Genomic DNA, 20,558 nt, shown 5'->3' with positions numbered 1-20,558 from the left:
GAGAGAACAACTGCACACTTTTAGTAGTACCTGTGGAGGTCAAGGCCAAGAAAGGGAGCACAAGAGTCCACACTTATGGATTTGTTGACCCAAGAAGCATTGCGTCATTTTGCATCATAGGGCTAATGAATCAGCTTAATCTTCATGGAAGAAGGTCATGGATTCTATTGAAAATTATAGGTTAAGTTAAACACATTGTTTTGGGCCTCGAGATCGCTGGACTGGATAGTAATTATTCTTGTGAATTCCCAGGTGTATACACTCAGAAAACTATGTTTGTGTATAAAGGAAACATCCCAAATCAAAACATACAGGTAGGCCTGGAAGCTGTCTAGCCAGTATGTGAACTCCTCAGCCGTGTTGGGGGACAGAGGGTCTAAAGGCAGCCTACCTGGCTTGAGTAGTATTTCCATCATTAGGGATTAAGCTAAAGAAATTGTAGCATGAATAAAAGCTCTCACAACTGGAGGGAGAACAAATGCTTTTATTAGCTTATAGCTATGGGTAGGGTTCAACAGTGGTCTTCAGAAGGGTTCTAGGTTTAGGTGGGAAACCAGGCCTTGTATGAGAGCAGATGGAGGTAGAGCCGGGAGACAGGGTCAGTTATCAGCAGAACACCCTACCAGTGAATCCCAATTCACTGCAACGAGCGATTCAAAAGTCTTGGCGTTTACCAAGCGATGTCCCTTAAGGTCCACCAGGTGGCAGTATTCGGAGAAAATCCATGCCAAGCAGGGAGTGAGACACATTGGCTATAGTGAAAGTCCACGAAACGGCAGATGCCAAACTCCAACAGGATGGTCAGAAAACCACATGTCTTAATGTTGCTGTTGTTTGCAGCTGTGAGGAAAGGCCCAGACTTTGCAGCATGGGTGTCCCAGCCCTTGGGGGGCAGAAGGCTGACCTCTGGCCCTATGTCAACTAGGAACCATTTATCTGATTTAGTTCCTATAAGTAGAGTAGGCTGTCTCAGTGAATGGCCATTGTAGCCATTAGTGACAGCCAGCCCGGGAATTTCCCAGATGTGAGCAATGTGGGCCATAGTGTTGAGTTGCAGAACCCTATCTCTGGTGTGTAATAATACCACCGTTCTTGATCCAGGCTTTCCCTCACTGCAGACAGTACCGCTCTCCTTTCTATGGTGGGAAAAACCAAGCCCTCTGGCATTATGCATCAACTAAATTGCCCTGCCATGTTGTTTGGCATGCCACAGGACATCAGCTCAGGCTGTGAACTCGCGAAGGTCACCAAAATCGTCATCAGCTAGGAGCAGTCATATGTCTTCTGGCATCTGCTCCAGGAATATCTGTTCGAAGAGCAAGCAGGGTTTGTGGTCATCCATAAGTGCCAGCATGTCGCTCATCAAGGTCGATGGGGACCGATTGCCAAGGGCGTCCACATGTAGCAGCCGCGCTGCCCATACGCAGCAAGAAAGCCTGAAGGTACGGATAAAAATTGTCATAATGGCATCGTACCTGTCCAAAGTAGAGGGTTGTTGTAGAAAATCAATGATCCTGCCGGCGGTGCCCTGATCCAGCAAGCCGACCACGTAGTAATACTTTGTGGTGTCTGAGGTGATCTGCCTATGGAAAACTGGGCTTTGGCTTACTTGAAACAAACCACTGGTAGTGAGGTCCAAAAAGTATGCAGCTTCAGGGAAGCCGCATTCTGTGGGTTTGCATTGTTAATTTTCTGGGTCCCTAAATGCTGTTTGGGCCCGTCGGGGTCACACTGTTACCATACAATGGTGCGGAGAACCGACTACAGCAATTGTCGATGTTGAACTCAACCAACTGTTTAATTAAGGGCAGTGCACGCTCTGATATCCCTCTCGGCTCCTGACGGCACCTGCCACTATGATGTCACTGTGGTGGATTGTGATGTCAGCCGTGGGTCAATTCTCATCTCTACACTTGCAGGGTAGTCACAGATAATGTCTGAACAAATGGATGCAGTTACCCTCTTAATCCATTACTTCTCATGCTGGAATCGTTTGGAAAAGGCAACAGCATGGATTTAAAAGATGGTTTCTGAATTGTAGCAGACAGAACAAACAAACAAGCGATGTTTCAGCTCAATTTCAATTGGACGACATCTATTAAGGCGATCTACCAGAAAAGAAGACTGGTGATCAAAAGTGACAGTTCACAGTTAAAGAATTGATCAACACTGAGATGGAGATGATTTGCCTTTGCCAGAGGAAGAGATTTGTAGGTGAAATTTCAAGTCTGAAGAAGGGAATGAATGTTAAAAGGACAAGCCATGGTGAGTTAAGAGTTGGTGGGTGCCTTAGTAGGGCAGCAATGCTGGTAGAGACTAAAACCGACTTTGTGGACAGACCAATTGCTAGAATCTGTCTTTTACAAGAAGCAGAAAGCTTTGATAATTGACTTTCACTTTCTTTTGAAATTGAACGGATATATACCATTATGTGCTATGGTAAAAAAATTGACATAATAATTAGGGGCTGGTATTATAAGGGTTAAAATGCAAGTTTCAAGAAAATTCTGCAAGAAGCCAGTAGACATTGACATATTTCATTCTGTCTCCTAGTAACATCTGGGATTATAGCCTCAAGGATATAGCTGAGTTAAAAGGTCAGTTTTGATTTTCTTTGTTTTACGAATTGGAAGGAATTAGTTTGGTTCTGACAACTTTTATTGAGCGTTTAATTATTTAATCATAGTTTTAGTACCATATAATCAAAATTTTTAATGACTTTTAATAAGGTAGTGGCTGATATAACATTGAACTGTGGAAAACTCAAGTCAACTTTAGTATGGATTTGTATGAATGAGTCATAGACATCAATAATATTCTAATTTCTGCAAGCAACTATAAAGGAAAATAGTTGCAACAATAGCAGAGATTAAGCGACTTCTCAGTAGATCTATGAGCATGCAGGGGAAGTGGGATCATGGACAAGCAACAAAACTTAAGCTTAAATTGGACATCATGTTGGACACTTACATATTGTCTGAAGGGCCTGTTCTTGTGCTGTATTGTTCTAGGTTCAAAGGACTATGTTCCATGATGCACCTGAATCTTTCAGTAACAGTGAAAAAGGCAATGCAACTATTGAACCAATAGTACATGAAACACCAGGAAGTCTGTGCTCACTTTAGTGGCCAATGAGGTCTCATGGCAAGAGACCTACCTATTTTTTTTTTTACTTTATTTGAAATATTTGGAGCTTTCAATTGGATACAGAGTCCTTCACATCAGATGTTTTATTATGGGCAATAGGTTGAAGTGAATTAGGTGAAGATGCAGAAAAGGCTAAAATATTAAAGAGGAATGGATGATGTAGTTTAGTTCAGTATGTATGAGGTGCTGCATTTTGATCAGTCAACAGGACGTGGACACTGAATGGTTCAGCCCAAGAGAGTGTTGTAGAACAGGGAGACCTAGTGATACAGGTAAATTGTTCCCTATGGTTGAATTGTTGTGGATTGTATACCTGGCTGGATGCTTAGTGTCTGTGCAGGGCTGTTGCCAGGTTCTTTGCAGACATTTCATTCTTTCCCTGCCCCAAGCAGTTGTCCCCACAAGCTTTAAGATGGCCACCATCATACTAGTGCTGAGCATTCCACTGCCATGAGCCTGAATGACTTCTGTTCAGTTGCACACATCCCCATCATTTCAAAGTGCTTTGAGAGACAGGTTCCATCACATTTCAAATCCTGTTTGCTCACCACCCTGGACTCCAATCAATTTGCCTATCGCACCAACGGGTCGACTGAGGCTGCCATCTCCATGGCACTTCACTCTGCCTTGACTCACTTGGACAGCTCCAATGGCATTCACTACTGTGATTCACTCCAAACTGATCACCAAACTTCGCCAGCTTGGTATCAGCTCATCCCTCTGCAATTGGACCTTGGGCTTTCTGACTAACAGACCCCAATCTATTAAGTTAGACCACCCCACCTCCTCCATTCTCACTCTGAAGGCTGTGGGCTGAGCCTTCTTCAGTGCTCCCTTTTCACCTATGACTATGTTCCTGTGTATGCCTTTATATCATCAAGTTCGCAGACAACACCATGTTGGTTGGCCTGATCAGAGGGGGTGATGAGATGGCTGTTACGTTGGTGAGGTAATCATACCTCTGATATCGGAAGCCACACAGAACTGTCCATCATCCTTTAGGCACCTCCCAGCCTCTCCAGCCTGCCAATCAGGTGTGTGCCTGCCCCCCAGTTGGAGCAAATACTCATTGGCTGACCCCGTACATCATAGCCCCTGCTCAGCAGAGCGGGATATTTAAACCTGAGACACCATTGTTCATTCTCTTTGCCATTTGATCAGGTCCTGCACTCGTTCTGGGTCATTGTCACCATGGTGGACACCATCCAGAGGGGAATGCAGGTAAGAGGCTAGCAACCCTTAGGCCAACCAGGGTATCACTGGCAATCCAGTAGATACTGGTGTTGTAGCCACAGTTCTCTTTTTACTTGGGATTAGAGGGTGTGTGTCTTCCCCGTAGGTAGCCAGTTAGGCCACCACATCAGGAGTCAGAACCCCCTGCCCGTGGGTTGTTACTCCTGGACTAGGTGTGGGTTCGTGCACACTCCTTTGTTCCTTAGCCCCTTCCTTCAGCCGAGACTCCAAAGCTGGGTGCAAGCCAGTAACCTTAACGTGTGTGTGTGTGTGTGTGTGTGTGTGTGTGTGTGTGTGTGTGTGTGTGTGCGTGTGTGTGCGTGTGTGTGTGCGTGTGTGTGCGTGTGTGTGTGTGTGTGTGTGTGTAAAACTGTTTGTATTGAATCTGTTTAGCTTAACCAGTGTGCAGGTTGCCTGCTGTACCCAAAAACAAACCCTTCCCACACAATACAATGGCCTACAGAGATAAGGTCCAGCAGCAGGCCACTTGGTGCACTGGCAATAACTTGCCCCTTAACACCCAGAAGACCAAGGAGATTATTGTGGACTTCAGACAAGCTGGGAGCCACACTCATGCCCTTACTTACATCAATGGAGTTGTAATGGAATGTGTACCATGCTTCCAATTCTTTGGTGGTGACCTTTCTGATGATCTCACCTGGCCCCTGAACTCCTCCATCCTGATCAAAAAGATGCAACATCAGCCTTTATTTCCTGCAGAGCATCAAGGAAGCTCATCTCTGTTCCAGGATACTGATGGATTTTCACCACTGTACTAATGAGAGCATACTCACCTACAACATCTCAGTGTGATACGGTCCCATATCAGACCGTCAAGCACTCCAGCGGGTAGTAAAAACTGCCCAGCAGCACCCAATTGCCCACCATTGAAAACATCCATTAGAAATGCTGTCTGGACCAGGCCAAGAGCATCATCAAGGATGCATCTCGCCGTAACTATGGACTTTTAACTCTCCTTCCATCCAGCAGGCACTACAGGAGCATCTGTTCCAGAACCAGACTGTGACCCTGCTGAACTTCGCAACACAGCACCGAGCAGTATTGCACCCATATTGCACTGTCAGTACTGTTACACTTGTTTGTTTGCTGTTACTTGTAAATAGCACGATTCTCTGTACCTCTGGTTCGATACTAATTGCATTTCATTTAGCTTTGTATCTGTACTTGGCACAATGACAATAAAGTTGAATCTCATCTTACCATAAGTGGCACAGCATGTAGACAGGTTGCCTTCAGTGGTCAGAGCACTGAGTACAGGATTGGGCCATCATTTTACAGGATGTTGGTAAGGTCATATTTGGAGTATTGGTCCTGCAATGAGAAGAATGTTATGAACCTGGAAAGGGTGCATAAGAGTTTGAAGAGGATGCATCCACTATGGTGGATGAGTAACCTTGTAAATCTTGAGTGGTAAGGAGAAGGCAAATAGTCCAAGTCTTTCCCCCCAGGGGTGTTTGTTTATGTCATCACCCTTTAATTTGGACTGATTCCTGCTTGTAAATTACATTTGGAAGTAATTTGAAGGTTGGTACTTGCTTCCATTTAACTCACTGCACTTTAGACCATTTGATGATGGCTCACAAGTCTCCAGAAAATCTATTCCCCATCATGTTCCTCCCATTGTCAAACATTCTCATTTTACTTAGGTGACACATTATCAAAAGCTTGTGAAAGTCAAAATACAACACATCGATTATTTTGTTCTGCAAATTACAAAGTCAAAGTACTGTTTAAATGGTTTCCCTTTCTTGAATTCACATTGACTCTGTCCAATACAGTAGAATATTTTCTGGCCATCCATCCCATAGGAGGATGATGGTTCCTTTCAGTCAGTTTCTGGGGTTTGATATGAGGATACCCCACTCCTCAGAAAGGAATGGATTTAGGTGAGTAGGGATAGGTCTCTATCCCCTGGATCCAGCTGCATGGTGAAGTCCAAGATGGCTGGGGAAAATTCTATTGCAGAGAATGGCCAGACCAAGCTTCAATACAAGGGATGTCCTTTCCACGTTTCATGCATGTGTTTGCTAGATGGCTGTTGATCATGTTGGGTTCGTCCGTCCTTTGACAGGTCTTGTTTTTCAACCTTCAGGGTGTATAGCCACCCTTTGCACCAAGCAAGGGGGAGCCAGTTTAGTTGTCAACCAACCAACCATGTGACAGATAGTACTAGGTTACATTGTCAGAAGAGTGGCCTGACTAGTCAGTTGAATATAGAACATGGCTATCAAGATGATTTTCTAAGTGTCCTGTTATAATTTATTTCACAAGAGATTCCAACAATCTTCTTACTACTGATATCAAGTTTATTTATTAACAGTCACCCATATTTTCTCTCTTTCCTTTGCCACACCAGCTATTTGAGAATATATGTAGTGTTGAAAGACAACAAGCAATGACCCGATTATCTCTATAAACAGCTCTGTCAAAACTCTTAGGACGCAGGAGATTATTGTCTTGGGGATTAATTACCCTTCCTTTCCATTTATTTATTTCATTATACCAGAAGAAAGTCGTAGCAATTTCTTAGAACTCCGCATTCATTCTGGATCATCAGGCCTTCTAATATATCGACAGAATATCTTCTTCCATGAAAACAGACAAAAAATACGTGGAAATACTTGTCCTTTTACTTTCCCCAGCCTTGCTTTGGTGGTGGAGGGGGTGAGAGGGAACATAACTTCTAATACTGTCATTAATTTCTCTTAATAGCCACAGTTGCATCACTGGGTATTATTGCACACAGTGTGGAAACAGGCCTTTCAGCCCAACTTGCTCATGCCATGCAAAATGTCCCACCCACACTTGTCCTAGCTGCCTGTATTTGGCCCATATCCTTCTCAGCCCATCCTGTCCATGCATCTGTCAAACGTTTCCTGAAACATCTCCTTCAACATACACCCATCACACTATGCACAGAAGTAATCCCCACAACTTCATTCTAACATCTTCTGGTTACTCATTCCCCTTCTCTGGGCAAAAGATTCTCTGCGTTCATCTAATCTATTGTTCCCATGATTTTGTACACCTCTATGAGATCACCCTTCATCCACCTACGCTCCAAGAAATAAAGCCCTAGCCTGCTCAACCTCTCCCTATAGTTCAGGCCTGGAGACCTGGCAACGTCTCTGCACCCTCTCCAGTTTAACAACCTCTTTCCTGCAGCACAGTGATCATAACTGAATATAATACTCCAAATGGGGACTCACCAACATCTTGCAACATGACCTCCCAACTTCTTCGCTCAATACTCTGCCTGATGAAGGCTAATGTGCCAAAAGCCTTATCTACCCTTATCATTTTCAAGGCACAATGTACCTGCACTCCTAGATCCCTCTGCTCTGCAACATTCTCAAGATCCCTACTATTCAATGTCCTACAAAATATTAAACCTCCAAAAATATCGCACCTCACGTTTCTCTGTATTAAATTCCACTGAGCATTTCCACCTACCCAATCAATCAAGATCCTGCTGCAATACTTGGCAACCTTCTGCACCCTTTGCCCCACAAGTTATGCTTGCTTTGAACAACTCAGACACCGTCGTTTTCTTTTTTGCTGCGATATTGTGTTTCTTCAAATCCATTGATAGTATAGTGATAGTTTTCTTTGAGAATTCACCAAGAAAAGAGCAACTTGGCTTCCATCAACCATGTAAAAATAAAGGCTTTGGAAGAAAAGAGTAAGCCGTCCGAACAAATTGCTATTACCGATCGTTTAGCACCAAGGTGGACAAAGGCCATAAAAAAGTCTTACAGGGATGGATCAGGCAAAACCTGATCAACATTGAAAGGAAGTGATTGATAAGCATAAAAGACATGGGGTTTATAGCCTATAATGCTGCTGTCTTGTAGCTCCCATGGCTCAGGTTGATTCTTGACCTCTGGGGATGGATCTAGCACATTGCCTCAGTAACCAGGTTGGTTTCCTCCACATGGTACAGTTTCCTTCCACATCGAAAAGTCCAATTCTGGCTAGACATAGACAGTAAATGGCAGGGACCTTAGCTGCACAGAAGGACCTTGGTGTATCAGCTCACTGCTCCCTGTAAACAGTGACACATGTGGATAGGTTGGTAAAGGGGCCATTCAGCTTGCTTGCCTTCATAGAAGGATATATTGAGCAATAGTGTTGGGACTTCATGTTGCAACTGGACAAGATATTGTTTGGGAAAACTCGGAATTCTGTGTGTAGTTCTGGTCACCGCACCATGGAGTAGAGCCATAGAGATTCTGTGCTATCACTGTTGAAGGGAAGGTTAACATGATGCTATTGCAGTGCCAACGACCTGGGTTTGAATCCAGCTCTGCCTGTCATGAGTTTGTATGCTCTTCCCATGTCTGTGAGTGTATCTACCAGGGGCTCCATTTTCACCCCACTCTCCAAAAGCAAGCTTGATAGATTAATTGGGTGTAATTGGGCATCACAGGTTTTAGTAGCCACAATGGGCTCCTACTGTTTTGTGTCATTTAAAAAATTTTTTGCCTGGAATGGAGGTCTTTAGTTGCAAGAACAATGAGTTGTTCTCATTGGAGCAGAATGAGGGGTGTCCCTATGGAACTTTAAAAAAAGTCATGAGGAGAATAGAGTCATAACTTCATAACACCTTGGACGCAACGTATCCATGCTCTTGAACAGATCTCGTAAGTACAGTTTAACTTGTTGGGTAGATTCAATCACCATAAATAGATCACATTTTGAACAAGCACAACATTTTATAGGGCATTTCATTCTGTAAGCTCAAAGAGGTAAGATGTTGGACAGCCAGAAAAATATTAGCTGAAGTGTAACCATGGCAAAACGAAGGGTGTCAGTCATGCTGTGTTGTTAGATCTATTGGAGAAAAACAAACTGCTGGAGGAACTCAGTCAGGCAGCATCCATGAAGAGAAATGGACTGTTGATGTTTTTGGGCAAACGGATACAGCCTAACCCATTGACCCAGTTTATTTCCTGGCTCTAGATTCCGACATCTAGAGTCTCTTGTGTCTCCATAACAGCTTTGTTCCTTTCTACCCTGAACTCTGCCCAAGATTTTAAAATACTCTTTTCACATCAAGCAACAGTTTGAGAATGATGGCTTATAATGATAAATAACCAATCATTTAACGCACAACCGAATGACATTTCATTTATTTTCTTCTGGTATATTCTAAGGTGTTGAGGCATTTAAAATGATCTCCACTTTGTCTTGACTTTTCAATTCCATAACAACAAAGACTTTTACAACAGATTTACACCATAAATAAGTCAGAAGATATTTTAACAGCCTTTTCAGAGTCATTTCTATTGACATTGTGCTGGTTAAGAAGCAAGCATTTATTTTTGGGGAATTTTCACTATAATTGTAAGATTAAGTTACAAAACTCAACAGAGTCAGTGGTGTTCGATTTCAAATGGTGGAGGCATAAAGATGGGAATCGTTTCAAGAGCAGTTGGGATCAATGGTGAGCATCTTTAATGGACATGTTCAAATTCAGATGCATTGAAAAAAAATTATAGTCAACTTTAACAAAAAGCTTTAGAATTGGCTGAAGTGAATGCTCACAGGCTATTTCCCAAGGTAGATGATTCTCGAACTGGAGGGCAGAGATTTAAGGTAAAAGGGGAGAGATTTAAGTGTGACCTGATGGGCAACTTTTTTCACACAGAGGGTGCCCGAATCTGGAATGAGCTGTCCAAGGAAATGCCAGCAAATGGGACTAGCCCAGAACACCAACCCGGCTGGTTGAACAAGTTGGGCTGAAAGGCCTGTTCCATACTGTGTAACTCTGTAATGATATGAGTCTATGCTTCCATAACATGGAGGTTGTTAAGACTTTGATTTCATTACCTGAGAAGGCCAAATGCCAGCAAATGGGACTAGCCCAGAACACCAACCCGGCTGGTTGAACAAGTTGGGCTGAAAGGCCTGTTCCATACTGTGTAACTCTGTAATGATATGAGTCTATGCTTCCATAACATGGAGGTTGTTAAGACTTTGATTTCATTACCTGAGAAGGCCAAATGCCAGCAAATGGGACTAGCCCAGAACACCAACCCGGCTGGTTGAACAAGTTGGGCTGAAAGGCCAGTTCCATACTGTGTAACTCTGTAATGATATGAGTCTATGCTTCCATAATATGGAGGTTGTTAAGACTTTGATTTCATTACCTGAGAAGGTGGATGGATTCCACTATTTTAAACCACTGAAAAACAAGAAAATCTGCGGATGCTGAGGTCAAGTTTTAACACGGAGAGTCACCTTACTGAGTGGACAGGAAAAGATCACGGTCATTAAGGTCTGATCCACCCCCTGCCAATACCTTCTTACAATTGGTCACCTTATAATTGGTCAGCTGGAGTCACATGACCCATCACCTGTGTCAGCCTATCATGTACTGGATATAAGCACCAAGCCACTCTCTTTCTTGAGATAATGAGCTGATTTGGCCAGGCTTGGGATTGCAAACAGTTCTGGAGAACTAATTGTGAGGTGCATAGATACGAGGGGCTCTCTTTCCCTTGCACCTTCAAGGGAAGCATCATGGGTTGTCTGATCTAATTTAAAAATAGCTTTGGTAAGTTGAGTGTTGTGTCTGCTTGTCAAGGAAGGGGTGACAGGTATTGTTGGTTTTAACCCTCTGTAATTGTGGTTACTTATAATTAAGGTAACTTGCATGACAGGAAAATTGATTTGCATGAAAATGTGCTTGTCTCTTGTTATGCTTCCCATTGTGAATAAAATTTATGTTTTAATACTCCCACATGAGCTATCACTCTTTAAATCCTTCAAAATTGTTCCCCACCACACAAGTGGCAGACACAAATGTGCTGGAGAAACTCAGCAAGTCTTGCAGCATCCATAGGAAGTGAAGGCTAGCCAACGTTTTGGGCCTTGGCCCTTCATCAGGGAGGGAACAGGCCCCAAAACATTAGTTACTATTTACTTACTCTGGAGGCGGTGTGAGCTGTTGCATTTCTGCAACACGTGTGGGTTGCATCCTTTCATCAAAGGGGTACACTCAGTCCATTCAAACAAATGCTCGCAGACAATCAAGGCATTGTCCTGGAACGTCAGAGGTACTGAGTCAAGTTCCATTATTACTCAATTTGTTGGAGAGCAGGAACTCCAAAATTTTGTCTCTTGAGTTTTCTCGGAGGAATAATCTTGCTGAATTATTGCTGTGACATGTCATTCCTTCACAATGGAAAGGAAGTAACTCATTTATACAGGCTCAAGTTACAACAAAGCATTTAACAGGCAGTAAATTAAATTCCAATGCTTCTTTACCTGGGGAAACAGAATGAACACGTTCGTCATTATGGGATCAACGTTACAACTGTAATAGTAGATTTCTAAACAATTATAAAATGGTTTTTCATAGCTCCTAAGTATAGCAGCTCATAATGGATGATATCAATAAAATATGAGAGCATTCTGAATTATTTGACTAAGTGAGCAACTAACTCAGCAATTCTTTTGAGATGTAAGAGGTTCACAACAGATAGAGTACATTTGATTCTGCGACCTGCACTCATACTGTTTTAATGACATTTTCTTTAAAACCTTAAAAACCCATCTCTCTGTTCCACAAATAGAACACGGATTCAATTGATTTGCCTCTGTTAATGAGTCCTGTGTCAGGGTTCCTAATTAATCTCTGCTCCTTTAGTGGAATAGAGGGAGTGCTGCGATCTCAAGCTACCTCCCTCATTACAATGATGGTACCTTAAAGGTCTTTAGAGGCTTCCCAAATCAGCTGAGGACCACCCAACTTGCGGGTTGCTCTTAGAGGTAAGAAGCTGTAAGGCTTCCCGCAGCACCGAGTACCTGCTCCAGTTCAGAAGAGAAGGCCATGGCTTACCCTTCTTTGACTGAAATCTTCAGTCAAAGATTTAGGAAGTAGTCACCTGCTTTTCGTTCCGCGTAGCACTTGATCAGCGAGCAGTGCCAAGACTGGGGAGAAGAGACATTATCCCCAGGACCCAAATACAGTGCAGGGAAAGCTGAGATGATCTCGTATGAACTATTGAGGATAGCAACTCCTTCACTGCCTGCAAATTGAGCCATCAGTAAAATTCACTGACAAGTCAATACACCTCTGTTTCCCACCTACCAAAAGGTACAGGACGTAAGCAGACAATACATCAATTATGATAATTTCATGTATGGAAACATTTTAAATAAAGTATTAAAAGAAAACCATGCGTCCTTGCCGGAAACAGTGGAAAGATGTAATAGAAGAGAAAATGCAAGGTTGTATGTGCTAATCTTTATGGAGTAGACAATGTGGTCATCAAGGGAAGGAACAATGTAAAGGTGGTCATCACCAGTGTATCTAATGCCTTTGAAGTTGTTTGCCTGGACACTCTTCATCTCAATATCTCAGATTTACACACTACAGAGTAAAATCACGTCCTTCTTTGAACTCATCTCACCATGAGCAGACCTGAGTCCCCCTTTCATTCCGGACACTTGAGGATTGGACACATTTGCAGACAGTGGAAGAAGAGCAGGAAGAAAGGGAGGAAGAATAAATGCCACCATTTGATTCTATGTAGATTACCAATCTATTTATGCAAAGGACAGAGTGAAGGCAGGAGCCATATTGTTGGTATTCAAGCTTGTGTGTCCCAGAATGGAGGCTGGGGAAAACAGGCCCCAGGTCCAGTTCACCAGAGAACTCAGATGAGAATTTGGATTGACCATGCTGACTGTATGTTAATAACCAAAATTTGGGGCACTGGATGAGCTTAGTGTCAATCACAAAGTCTTTTGCAGACACATAGCTCATCTATTCCAACATTAAACAGATGGCTCTCTCCAAAGGTACACCTGTTCATGATCCATTCAAACACAAGCAGCATCTACCTGATATCAATGTACTGTCATTGAAACTCTTATAAATGGCTGTCTGTGATGGGCCAGTACTTCTACCAAATGTTCTCCACATCAACATTGGTGAGGCTGACACAAGCCCGATGAAACCTGCCAATATGAGTATGCACCTTGGTGGGCTTCATCTGGTCCAGTCTCTACCACACATAGTCTGTTGCTTTTGTCTTACATTCATTCAGAAACCTCACAATTGTATCCAGTTAGCTTGAATTCAGTCAGAAGCAATGCACCTTCAAGCTTGAGTCGGGTTAAGATCAGGTCTGGGTTATAATCCTGTACCTTCTTTTTCAAAGATGCAGCATGGTAAGAGGTCATCTAGCCCATGAACATGCATCGCCCAGTTACTTTCATGTAACCAATTAACCCTATACATCTTTGGAATGAGGGAGTAAACCAGAGCACCAGGGGGAAACCCAGGCAGACACAGGGAGAATGTACAAATTCCTTACAGTCAACAGCAGATTCTGCAGAGAGAGAAAGTGCGATACAGTCAGAGCCAGTGTTTCAGATCAATGGTATTTAGTCACAATACATTTTTACATTTCATATAATGTATTATGTACATGCATCATATTGTGTGTAAATATATTTTATTCAGCACACAGCATAACTGAGGAAGAAAACAAAATGAATTTTGTAGAAGCAGCCATTAATCAGTAATAGAACTCTTACATGAAATATTATCAATAGGGAGTGAGCCATAATTTGTTCAAAAGGAACCATAATCATTCAGACAACAGAATGAATAGTGAATTCGATGATTCTCATATAACAAGTTCAGTGTCATCATTTGTTATAAATTGCTCTGTTCAAACAGGAAGAGGATGGAACAGAGGACAATGAGAATATTGAGATACAGCTTTGAACATATTGAGGATTCATGATGGAGCAGACAATTACAGCAAATTAATAATTCAAATAATGTTGCTCTGCATAAGCTGTGGATGCTACGTGATCTGGGGAAATATTGGTAGTGGTTCCAAACCTTCCATTCAGTTTCAATGGATGTTTTCAGATAATTTAGCAGCAAAGAAATGGAGGAGGGAAAATAGTTTGTGCCTGCAAAAACTGAAAAAAAAACACACTCAAAATCTTAACATTTAAAAGCTTTGCAGTGTAATTTTTACCTCAGTGGACATGTGGCAAATAAAAGTTTAAAATGGTAAATGTAGGGCCTCAAGGGTTACAGGGAGAAGGCCAGAGAGTGGGGATGAGTGCGAGGATGGATCAGCTCATGAGAGAATGGCAGAGCTAACTCAATGGGCCAATTGGCCAACTTCAGCTCGTATACCTTGTGAACAAAGCTATGATCTGCCATTAAGCAGGTCCACCTTAAACATCAATACATTAAAAATCCAAATGAGGACATCAGTTTTTGACAGGTTTTGTCGAGTGGTATCCAAAGGAGTTGTAGAAGGACGATCCCAGAATTACTTTAGGAAACCAAGAATTGTTCCAAGAATTGGTCATTACTTTTTTCACTGCGGACAGAAAGGGGATATGTTTCTCAACTCCAGGCATGGGGAGACAGCTACAATGGATGAGATCTTCAGACAACAGAATTGGGCAGAGTGGCACTAGATCAATGTTATTTTTTACCCTCATAAGATCTATCAACAATGACTGATTATGAAGAAGCCTTCACAAGTTTAACATCATTCAGCAACCTGTCACCATTATCCTTTGGCTACCCAACGTAAAACTTGCCATTCATGGTCCCCACCAACAGATCCATTGCATGCCACTGCTGACTGACATAAAGCCAAGCTGTGTACTGCTCGGACTCTCTCCCCCATCTTTCTCATCGCAGCGCTTCGCTTCTCCCACAATCTTCCCTGAGGTAGAGGTACTCAACAAGAGAATAGGGAAGCTGTTCAATCTTTAGTTCCTTTCTGGAACCAAAATCATGGAACCACAATATACTGTGGATGCTTGAGTCTGCACGTCAGACGTTGAGCTAAAACCCAAAACTAAATCCTTCACCAAGATGTAGAAGTGGGAGGCTCTGTGCCAATTTATCCCCACTGTACAACTTTGCTTCCAATGAGACCTTGATCAATATAGTTTATTTCCTACATCAACCAATGTTCCCATCTCTCTAGGTGGAAGTCCTCCAGAACTGCCACAAAGCCAGCTGTAAACTAAAAAAGTGCTGTAGATGGTTGATATTTTTGGCTTTTATTGGCTTTTTACTATTCCAGTCAAATACTTTTGCTTTTGCGTCTTTTTAATTGCCTTCATTTATAGTGCTTTGAGATATATTTTACTTCCCACCAATGCCTTATTTTCTCATCCTTGATGATTTATCTAACATTTCATTTTCCTTGGTTTGTATCATATTATTGCATCATTAATTGTGTTCTACTGACAATGGTTTATCACATTCTAGTCCTGCTGTTTGTTTATTCTGGAACAAAAAAATGTGAAAATCAGAGAACTTTAACAAGGCTATGCTGCACATGCCCGGTCCTGTTACTGGAGAGGGCAATTCAAATCATTCATTCAAATGATTTGGATGATGGAGTGGTAAATTGGATCAGAAAATAAACCATATAACCATATAACCATTTACGGAGCGGAAACAGGCCATGTTGGCCTTTCAAGTCACTGATTTTGTGCGCCCTCTTCAGGCATTGGTGATTTTAAGTGTAGTGTATCTGAGAATTTTAACATCTACTTTGGATGTGAAATCTCATATTAAAATATTCAAGAACATTGGCTGTGTGGGAGAAGCCAGTGAGTGGCCGTGGACAATAGCTTCTCAGACTGGAGGCCTGTCACTAGTGGTGTTCTGCAAGGATCGGTGCTGGGACCAGCGTAGCTTGTCATCTAGATCCACAATCTGGACGACATGCGGACGATACAAAAATAGGGGGAGTTGTGGATAGTGAGGATGGTTTTTGTGGACACAGAAGGATTTGAACTGCTTGGAAGAGTGGGCTGAAAAGTGGCAGATGAAATTTAATGTAGATAAGTGTGAAGTGCTTTATTGTGGGAAGAATAATCATAACAGGACATATGCACTGAAGGGGAGGGCATTGAGGAATACATAGGAACAGAGAGAATAAAGGTTCATTGTTCTTTGAAAGTGGATTCTCATGTAGTTAGGGTGGTGAAGAAGGCTTTTGGTATGCTGGGCTTTATAAATCAAAGCATAGAATATAGCAGCTTGGAGGTGATGTTGAGAGTGTTCAAGGCATTCGTGAGGCCTAGTTTGGAATATTGTGTGCAGTTCTGGTCCCCAAATTATAGGAAGGAAATCAATAAGGTAGAGACGGTGCAGAGAAGATTTTCTAAAATGTTGCCTGGATTGCAGTATCTAGAATACAAAGAAAGATTGAATAGACTGGGTCGTTATTCATTGGAGTGAGGTGGGATTTGATAGAGGTATATAAAATTATGAGGGGGATAGATGGAATAGATGTGAATAGGCTCTTCCCCTTGAGGGTAGGTGAGATTGGAGCAAGGGGTCATAAATTAAGGGTTGGGGGCAAAAGTTTAGAAGTAACATGAGAGGAAGCTTCTTCACTCAGAGAGTGGTGGCTGAGTGGAATGACCTTCCGGAAGAGGTGGTTGCAGCAGGGTCAATTTTTTCATTTAAGAGGAGGTTGTACTTTAGTATTTCTCTTTATATTAAATTTGTTGAATAATTTAATCTTTAACAGAAGAAATAGATGAGAAGTTTTAGAATGAACAATTGTTTTGATTGTAGTCATAATAGAATTAATCATCAATTTGAAGAGCTGCATATATTTACAATAGCAGCAATGGAGCTAATGTCAACAGATCCAGCAGGGAGAATTAATTGGGTGTGAAATGAATTGCTATAGTAATCTTGCTGTGAAGTCTTTAGCAGCTGTCTGGGTTTGGGGAGGGAGTGGTGGGGATGGTTTTCTTCAGGTTGTTACGGCTTCAGAAATTTGTTTCAACTTTGACTGTGTAACAATTTTTTTGTAATATATCACCATTTTCACATTTTTGCATCAAGGCTGCCACCTGGTGACTAATTATTAATTGTACTAATCAATCAATATTAATTATATAAAATTGTGGATAATTGTATTAGTTTCCTTAGTTGGAATGTAAAAGGTTTGAAAAATATGATTGAGGAATAAATTATTTTCACATATTAAACAGCTCAAACCTACTCTTGTACGTTTACAAGAAACACATATCCATAGTTGTGATAACTCCCACTTTAAGACAAAGTGGAGGGGGTAGCATTTTCATTCCTCCTTTCAGGCTAAAGCTGAGTTGGGGGGGGGGTGGGAAGGTTTCATTCTTATTGATCAAAATATTCCTTTTGTCCATAACAAAGTCATATCAGATATTATATTATATCATATCATTGTTTCAGGGAAATTGAACAACAAAATGGTAGTTTTTGCTTATATTTATGCTCCTAATGAAGATGGTGTGGGTTTTTTATATGTCTTCTTTCATCCTTACTGGACTTGAGCTTCTACTTTCTTAAACTTGGTTAGACCCTGGTTTGGATCATTCATCTCTTAAACCTGCCATAATAAGTAAATCTGCCTCATTAATTTTCTCTTTTATAGAAGATTTCTGATGTTTGGTTTTTCTTTATCCAAATAATAGAGAGTATTCTTTCTTCTCCACATATTCATCAAACTTACTTGTGAATTGATTACTTTCTTTTTGATAACCAACAGACCCAATTGACTCATTCCTGTAGTTATCAAATCAAACTATAGTAATATCAGATAATTCCCCTCTTGTGTTATCTCTGACTCTTCCTAGCTTTACTCAAATAAAAAGGCATTGGCTTGTCAATTTGAGTTTACTATATTTTTAAATATTTTTATTGAGTTTAACATGTAAGCATATATAAAAATAACATTTACATAGTGATTCATTTGAATATAAGTGAACACAGAGAAAGAAAAAAAATATAATGAATAAAAATTATAATATATAAAAAAACATCAAAAGTTACTTGAAGAACCTCAAATTATTAGTAAGAATAATGCATGCAACCATGTCAGACCTATTTATTGGAATAATTTAATAGAACGATAAGGAAAGAGAGAAAAAAGCTAAAAACTATAAATTAAACTAATTTAAACTAACCTCAAGGTTACCTTATATACTTACGCCTCTATTGTCTTTTTTCAAGAAATGCATATCCATAGTTGAAGACTGATGCTCTCAATGTTAGGGTGATGCTTTCGGAGAATCTTTGCCAAAGATCATTGCAAATTTAATCTATCTATCTATTCCTCTGCAAACCAGAAATGAATCTAATTTGTTTTATTTAATTGGTAAACTGGCCTTGGAGCTGACAGTTGATTCTTATATTCAGCATTGTTGCCAATAATGTGTCCTCCTGGCCCATTCCACACTTTAAAGCAGAGTTTTCTGTAAATTGACTTTGTACTAATGAAAAAAAATCAATAATAATGTGGAAACACTGGCCATTCCCAGAGGACAGGAAAAGAACACATAGTAATAATTAAATCTTTCAATTATAAAAAAATCTAAGAATGGGCCCCATAACTTTATCAATTGAAACTTTCTATCTTTAATATTATATCTGATTTTATCTAAACTTCATATCACCACTGCATATGAGTCAGGGATGAATCATCTATCCATTGCAATAAAATTCCTCATCTGGCTATCAATGTAGTAAAAGCCAAGATATTTTCCTGAGATGCCGATTGAAGTTCATCTCAGTGATGAGAAAAAAAAAAACACCAAACAGAGCAAGTAATGAGCAAGGTTCCAAATTAATCTTAAAAATTGTTGTTAGAGTTTGCCTCTTTGAAACAATTGTCAGCTAAATTTAATCTTTCCAATAGGCATTTTACAAATTAGGCATTTTGTTCAGTCCGAGCTTTTGGATTTTCACACATTTCTAACAGAAAGATTCTTGATCTGATTTTTTATCTTCAAGGTGGATTAATAACATGTATTTATAATAATTTATTGGACTTAAATTTAATCCTCATGGCTGGGATCAAAAGAGATTTGGAACAAGACTTAAACATAACATTTTCAGATGAAGATTGGTTCTCTAGTCTCAGGGTGATGATTCCTTATTTTGTGCAAGACATTGGTTATTACAATTTAAGGCATTACACAGAACTCATATGTCAATAGACAATAGACAATAGGAGCTGGAGTAGGCCCTTCGGCCCATCGAGCCAGCACCGCCATTTTACAGATCATGGCCAAATTTAAATTATCTTGTTTTGATGCAGATGTTAATCCTTTTTTGTGAGAAATGTAAAATTTGCAAAGCTTCTCTGATTCATATGTTCTGGTAAGGCCAAAATTTATAGAGATTTTGGAAAGAATTTTCAAACTCTATCAATAATTTTCAAGATTAATTTGAGTTTATTATCAAATAACGACTTTGTCAAATTTATGGAGAAGCAGATAACGTTCTTCGTTGACACAAACAATTTGTCAGAAATTTCTAGTCTGATTGTTTGGGATGCTATGAAAGCTGTTCTGAGGAGGCAAATTATTTCTTACACCATGAATATAAAAAGGAAGACCAATAAAGAAAGATTAGAATTAGTTAATCAAATTAACCAATAGATCAACAATGTGCTCAAACTAAAAATCCTGAGTTATATAAAAAGTGAGTTGAACAAACTAAATTTGATCTTCTTTCAACATATCCAATTGACAGCAAATCGATAAAAAGTAAGAGTCAGTTTTATATCCATGGTGATAAATCAGACAAGCTTTTAGCTAATTAGCTGAGAGGTTTTGAAACCAAGAGGCAAATTACAAAGATTTGAAAGGAGGATGGTAAAATTACTACAGACCATTCTGAGGTAAATGACACATTCAGGAAATTTTTCTCCTGACTTTTCACTTCTGAATTTACAAATTTGATGGTAAATTTTCTGGATTATTTAAATATTCCCACATTTTCTTTAGATGAACAAATAAGACCAAATGAGGTTATATTGCATGAGGAAATAGTTGCTGCTATTTCTTCGCTAGAGTCTGGAAGAACTCCGGGTCCTGAATAGGTTTCCTTTAGACTTTTTCAAATCTTTTTCTCAACTACTTTTACCTCAATTAAGTTTGATGTCTTCGGACTTGTTTACAAAGTGTAATCTTCCAGCAACATTTAATGAAGCAACAAAAGGTGAAGATCTAACCAAGTGCTCCTCTTACCGGCCAATTTCTTTATTAAATGTTGATTTTAAAAAAATTGGCTATAAGTTTTGGCCTGTAGATTGGAGAATATCTTCACATCTATCATCTCTGAAGATAAGACTGGTGTTATTAAAAAA

General features: G+C 40.5%; 1 long non-coding RNA gene across 5 annotated transcripts in view; it reads left to right on the top strand.

Moving 5' to 3' along the window:
* The first annotated feature begins 1,924 nt into the window (after positions 1-1,924).
* LOC138736175 (uncharacterized) overlaps positions 1,925-20,558 on the top strand; it is a 70,224-nt gene continuing 51,590 nt past the window's right edge. For all 5 annotated transcript variants that reach the window (XR_011340128.1, XR_011340127.1, XR_011340125.1 and 2 more), the window contains exons 1-2: positions 1,925-2,265; positions 2,554-2,597. This is a non-coding gene — a long non-coding RNA (uncharacterized lncRNA). The remainder of the gene's footprint in view (positions 2,266-2,553; positions 2,598-20,558) is intronic.

This window comes from Narcine bancroftii, chromosome 6 (assembly GCF_036971445.1).
Source record: "Narcine bancroftii isolate sNarBan1 chromosome 6, sNarBan1.hap1, whole genome shotgun sequence".
Taxonomy (NCBI): domain Eukaryota; kingdom Metazoa; phylum Chordata; class Chondrichthyes; order Torpediniformes; family Narcinidae; genus Narcine; species Narcine bancroftii.
The sequence above is the reverse complement of the archived record's forward strand: the minus strand, read 5'-3'. Positions and strand labels throughout refer to the sequence as shown.